The sequence below is a fragment of the Ictalurus furcatus genome, chromosome 20 (genome assembly GCF_023375685.1).
Source record: "Ictalurus furcatus strain D&B chromosome 20, Billie_1.0, whole genome shotgun sequence".
NCBI classification, from domain to species: Eukaryota; Metazoa; Chordata; class Actinopteri; order Siluriformes; family Ictaluridae; genus Ictalurus; species Ictalurus furcatus.
In genome coordinates, this window is record NC_071274.1 from 1,353,926 (window position 1) to 1,360,882 (window position 6,957).

Below are 6,957 nucleotides of genomic sequence, written 5' to 3' on the forward strand. Positions count from 1 at the left end.
TAAATTTAATTTTGTAAAGTGTATATATATATATATATTTTTGCCTTAATATAATTGCATGAGCTTTTTTTTTTTTTTTTTTTTAATTCATTCTGTTTATTGAAAGCACAGGAAACAGAATGAATCCATGTTGCTATTTACAGCAGGACAAAACAGAAGAAAGAATGAAAATATAACAGACAGGAACACAATGAGGTTATAAAGAAATATTAAAATAAGTGTTCTAAGAAAAACGAGTTATGAGCCCTGAATGAATTCACGCCGACGATGCTTCATTACTCCGCTGTTAGAGGTAGTAACCTGTAGTAAGGTGTTAGGAGAAGTCTGTTCAGTTATTTATAGGCAGGGAGCAGTGAGGGACGCTCTGACATTTCCACTGAAAAAGAAATGCTTTATTTCATTGACACTGTGAAAAAAAGACATAATGTCAAGCAAAGAAAGTCTCCTTTGAAAGTCGCCCAGACTGAAAGGTACAGAGGCCACACCCACTTCACTGAAACTGACAAGTAAAGGGGCTGGGTCTCCTACATAGAGGTCACACCTCCTTCACTGGAAGTCAAGTACAGTATATAGGCCACACCTCCTTCACTGGATCTCATACATAGAGGCCACACCTACATCAGTGGAAATTAAGTATATAGGCCACGCCTGCTTCACTGGTTTTCATACATAGAGGCCACGCCTACTTCACTGGCTCTCACACGTAGAGGCCACGCCCACTTCACTGGCTCTCACACATAGAGGACACGCCTACTTCACTGGCTCTCACACATAGAGGCCACGCCTACTTCACTGGCTCTCACACATAGAGGCCACGCCTACTTCATTGGCTCTCACACATTGAGTCCACGCCTACTTCCCTGGCTCTCACACATAGAGTCCACGCCTACTTCCCTAGCTCTCACACATAGAGGCCACGCCTACTTCCCTGGCTCTCACACATAGAGGCCACGCCTACTTCCCTGGCTCTCACACATAGAGGCCACGCCCACTTCACACTCTCACACTGGCTCGAGAGCAAAAATAACAGGTTCTAAGGGTTCATAGGCACATTTCCGTACATTATTTGATATACATTTTCATCGACAGATTGATGTTAATGTAATAAGATGTTAAATTCACTTCACAGCAGATCTCCAGGACAGATCTCTTAAATGCAGCTGAGCGTCAGTGCGTCCCTCGAGGCGAGCAGAGTAACACTTTCTAAATTCCAACACAGGATCTCACGGATGAGCAACTGTAACCTTTAGCATCATCACCACTATGCTATTGATTCCAGTGGACACACGGTGCAGACGGATGTCATTACTCACACGGAGACGCCAGCCTCATCCGTTCTTCATGGTACGCTGCACTTCAGTGTCTTTCATCTTTGCAGGGTTAATGTCAGGTATACTGTATGTATACACCGAGGAGTGACTGGAAATGATCCAGAACACCGGAATCTGCTGGATTAGGACTAGGTGTGAATATGCAGAACCAATGTATAAGGCATTAGAAAAACTAAATCTAAATAAATGCATGATAAATGATGAATACATACAGCTCCCTCCACTAATATTGGCACCCTTGGTAAATGAGGCTGTGAATTACTGTCTTTATTGTTTAACCTTTTGATCTTTTGTTAAAAAAAAAAAAATCACAAAAATACTCTGCTCTCATGGATATCATACGCAAACGCAGCACAGGTTTGTCCAAATAAATAAATAAATAAATCTTTGTTAAATATAGCTGTGCAACAATTATCGGCACCCCTATGAACTGAGATGATGAAAATATATTTGAAGTGTATTCCCATTGATATTTTTCATTGGTTTTTTTTTTTTAGTGCACCTGGGTGACTAGGAACAGGAAATTGTTCAACCATGACTTCCTGTCTCACAGGGGTATAAATATGAGGTAACACACAGGCCAAATTCCCTTAGTCGTCCGTAACGACGGGTAAGAGCGAGGAATATAGCTGTGATGTGCGGCAAAAGGTTGTTGAGCTTCACACAATGGGGCGTGTCTATAAGAAAATAAAACGCCCAGTTCCACCATCAGGGCAATAATTAAGACGTCCCAGTCGACTGGAAATGTTATGAATCGACCCGGAATCGGACGTGTGTCTATATCGTCTCAACGCACTGTGGAGAGGACGGTTCGAGTGGATAAAACATCTCCAAGGATCCCAGTGTAGTGTGTACGTTACGTTACGCGTATGTTTTGTTATTAAATGTAATTAAATGTCCATGCTCCGTACAGAATCGTGTGTATTTAAATATCTCCTGCGACTCGAAATGTTCTTGACATGCTTCAGAATTTCTCTGCAGCCGATGAGAACAGAAACTCGAGCATATGGTGATATAAAAATTGATTGCTCAACTCATAATCCTGAACAAACACTGAGTCACCACACCACTCATCAATCTGAGGGAACTGTCTTCAAAGTTTGGTGGTTAATTTGAGCGTTTCAGCAGCTGAGCCCGTCTGCCGGCGACTCGTCGCAGCTCAGCGTGACGCCAGGCTTCGATCTCACACGCCACTCACTACATACCAGCTCACGTAACTTCACAGCAGAGAGGGATTTCTGTCAGAATAAACGTATGAGGAGAAAGTTGTAAGAAAAGTCACGACACTAAGCTCCTCTCCTAATTTGAATCTTAACCCCGAGAAACGTCCTGTGAACTTCGCCTGTGAATAATGACGTGATTTTTAGACGTGTGATCAACACACACACACAAAAAAATGTATTTGCATCATTTTTAGACCTGAGTCACTTGATGTACATTCATTCGTTTTTATTTTTATGTGATTTTTACACACCATTCTTTTTATTTATTTATTTCCTTTTAAACTATGGTTACTTTTTCACACTTCGCATGATTTTTACGCGATTCTTCTCTGGATTGTTTTGTTTCGTTTTGTTTTACGTGTCATTTCTCCGTAATGAATTTATTGTTACATGCAGTTTTGTTTTTGTTTTGCACGTTTTGTTCACTTTCCCACGACTTGACACGTGATTCCTTTATTTTCACGTGTTGACCCGAGTTCCCGAGGATAGAACATGGTGGAGCGTGCCTTCACGTGATTTTGACGTTATCACTCACATGGAAACTACGTGATGGGATTTCTTGCGGTTATGGAGCATGTTTGAAATGCCGAGGCGAGTGCAGCTTTGAGTTTTTTATTGAAAGAGTTTTCTGCTGATTGGTCAGAGGGAGCAGGAGGGTTCAGGCACTTTAATATTTAAATCCAACTCTGAATCCTCCTCCGCTTCATAAACCATTTATTTTCCTCGTTCAGAGATCAGAGTTAAAACCCACTCAGTGATTTATACTGGAGCCGAGCTCGTCTACAGGAATACCACACGACTGGAATCCTGCTGAGTGTACACGTTTCTGTTTGTGCTACAGACTCACCTTTCTAACTACAGACTCAGACCCACGTTTCTAACTACAGACTCACGTTTCTAACTACAGACTCAGACCCACGTTTCTAACTACAGACTCACGTTTCTAACTACAGACTCACGTTTCTAACTACAGACTCAGAATCATGTTTCTAACTACAGACTCAGACCCACGTTTCTAACTACAGACTCACGTTTCTAACTACAGACTCACGTTTCTAACTACAGACTCAGAATCATGTTTCTAACTACAGACTCAGACCCACGTTTCTAACTACAGACTCACGTTTCTAACTACAGACTCAGACCCACGTTTCTAACTACAGACTCACGTTTCTAACTACAGACTCACGTTTCTAACTACAGACTCAGAATCATGTTTCTAACTACAGACTCAGACCCACATTTCTAACTACAGACTCACAGGTGCACAAATGCATCACGTTTTATAGTATGTTTACAAAAAAACCCAAACCTGTTCATTTAAAGTACATACAAAATACTTAATTTTATGAATTGCCTTCATGCGTGATACTGTATAATATTTTAATTATTTAATTTGTGCTTATTTTTATTTATAAAAATATAAAGTATCTTTTTTTCACTTTAGCATTCAACCAACTTTTTGCCTTACTTTTAATGCTGCGTTACATTTACAACACACACACACACATATATATATATATATATATATATATATATATATATATATATATATATATATATATATATAATTATCTGTTTACTTTCCATTTTCATTTGAATAAACAGATCGTGCTAAAAACTTTTTCCCACTTCAGAATTTAAACAACATTTATTATTTTATTCAACATTTTATTGTATATTTATTATATTTGGTGTATTTATGTGTATAAAAAAAACATGTTACTTTAATTTTAATTGGGGGAAAGAATCTTCTGGTTTTTTGTTGTTGTTGTTGTTGTTTTTTTTTTTTTTTTTTTTGCAGCTGTGTGTTATTACAAATGCCACAGTTCATGTTAACTAACATGTAATTACGTTGTAATGAAGTGTTTATGCAGTGACACTTGGATTATAATAGTTTTCTCTATAGGAAGATGTTTTAGTCTATAAATGATCAAAATAATGTAGATTTTTGTTGTTGAACAATAGAGAGATGTTCACTCTCGAATTCACTGTAACTTGGTGTGAATTTTTTCTGTTGCTCTATCACTCCATCTGCTGGTCTAGTCTGAACATTACAACTCAAATCATGCTAAAAAATAAATGCATAAAATTAGACGATGATATGAATCAGAAAAATATGGTTTATATATAACATGGTACAGAATCTACTATACAGCTTTATGATCGATTTGAGCATTTAATTACTTGTGATTATTTTATGACGTCTTCTTAAAGGCAGCTCTGCCTCCAGAACGACGACTTTATCATGTATTTACAGTTGCACAAATGATATTATTTTACATATAATATCTTACGAGTGCTTTTTTTTAAAAAAAAAAAAACGCACATCATGATCTGTCACGTTTCTTTACATTAAATTAGAAAAATCCAGTGCGTGACTATTGATGTACACATTTCTCATTATATAAGAGAAGCAAAAATGTATAAAGATCAAATGTAACTAGAAATGGATAAATAGTATGGACATGTTGTTTAATAAATAAAAGAATTGTTAGAGTGGACAAATTGGTGTCGTACAAGTGGAATAAAATGGCACACTTTCTTTTCTTTATTTATAATATTCTGCTCTAAAAAAATCCAAACCCAAATACTGGAAATTCGTAAAAAAATTAGAACAAGTTCCATTTTTGAGATAATAATTTAAAAAATGATTAATAAAGTAAATAAAGTTCTAACTCCGCCCCTGACATTAATGCTAATTTTTGTGCAGCTGGTAACACGTCAGCGGGGAATAAATCCCCTGTTCCAACAGACACACTTTGTGTGTGGTGTGAATATCTCTGTGAATAAATAAACACCCCCTCTCCATCGACAGAACACTGTAACAGCTTGTTGGTGTAATGGAATCATCGATCCTTTATATCCTGTAAAATGGACGACACGATGTTCTTGTGTGTTTTTACTGGTGGTTACACAGCTCATGGAGAGGGATGAATTGTGAGTTATGTGTGATGTTGGTTAATTATAAACTTCGATAATGAAAATCCTGCACAACTCATTTAAACCTAACATGCCAGTACAAGGAAAGTGGGGTTTTTTCTCAGTAGAGAGAAAAGAGAGGCTGGTGAGGGAACGTGAGTAAGAACAGGAATTCACTGACATTCCAAGGCTGTACAGTAACTATGTAACAGTAAAAGGACAAAAAAAAAGTATGATGTGCTGTTGTTGATATGTCCCGAATTGAAAACTCCCCCATTTTGTTTTCTGCTTTTGTAACATTGGTCAAAAACAAAAAGTTTTCTGTATGAAGTACATCTTACAATTATTATTATTATTATTATTATTATTATTATTATTATTGTTGTTGTTGTTGTTGTTGTTATTATTATTATTATTATTATTATTATTATTATTAGGGGGCCAAGCACTGAAGTTGTATAGGCACCCTATTGTTATTCTACATTTTCTTCTTCTTTTGACTAGTTTGGCATCCCACAGAACCATATGGTAAAACATTGAAATTTGGCACACTGATTGGGGAGGGTCTAAGGAACATTCTGACCAAATTTGGGCCAAGTGCTGGCGACGCTCTACCGCCACCATCGGGTCACATTTGGGCCTAGTTTTGACCCGATGTTCAATGACGTCAATTTCCACCTAATTAGATTTTCCCCCATCTTGGATTTTGTCAAAAACTGCATTTTATTCGCTACTCCTCCTGCAAATTCTGTCCAATCATCATGAAATTTGGCACACGTCATCTTCTGAGTAAGCCTCAACAAAGTTATCAAAGGAATTTTTAATTGTCCAAAGGGTTTGCCCGTAATGGGCCAAAGACCACACTTCAGACTTCAGAGCTGCTCTACAGATTCTGATGCACTTAAAACATTGATGGATGTCACACACTCCATCACCTCCATCTACACACCCTCGAGAGAGCTCTTGACCGAATGCCCATCCTTGATTAGCGATCTTGAGTGTGTGTGTCTGTGTGTGTACAGTTTTGGAGAACCCTCCATAACCAACCTTCTGAAGAGCTTCATTAGAGCCTTGTATTTTCCGCCAAATTATTTCCGCCCACGTTTGAAGCATGGTGAGCTTTCCACATCCTCCGAGTGGAACTCCGCGCGTCCTCACCGCTCCTCGGGTAGTTATGTTACGCCACATCACTTTAATCATCATTCTCATAATCGGCCATTACAGTCGCTTATTCCGTGGTTCAGAAATGAAAGTAAAGATACTTTTTCCCTTTGCAGTGCAGCGTTTTTGTGTTGCATGTAATTAATTTTGTTCCTGGTTTCATTTAGTGGCTGTAAAAAGACCCCCTCAGGACACAACGAACGCTAATTTGGGCTTTTCATGTTTAATGGCTCTGAATTGTAGAAGTGTACCAGACCTCAACGTTCCTGAGTTTGTCATCCACGTGTGAAAGGGCACTGGAAATTTGACCGGATTCCTGA